The following is a 266-nucleotide window of genomic DNA, read 5'->3' on the forward strand; positions in this document are numbered from 1 at the left end:
TAAAAAATAAATATAAGGTACAAGTATAAAATAAATAAAACATATACAAATAGGAGTATGCTTGAATTTGACCTTGAAATAATGCAAATACGGATGAAAAAAAGGGATTATATTGAGTAAGAGTATAAATAAATCTTACATTGACATTTTTATGTCCCTTATCAATTTCACACATATTCTTTTCTTTGAATTAAATAAGAAACACCAAAATATATAGGAAATAATATACTAGCAGAAAAATTATTATATTTTCATAAAATAAAAAA

This window comes from Arachis ipaensis, chromosome B03 (genome assembly GCF_000816755.2).
Source record: "Arachis ipaensis cultivar K30076 chromosome B03, Araip1.1, whole genome shotgun sequence".
Classification (NCBI taxonomy): domain Eukaryota; kingdom Viridiplantae; phylum Streptophyta; class Magnoliopsida; order Fabales; family Fabaceae; genus Arachis; species Arachis ipaensis.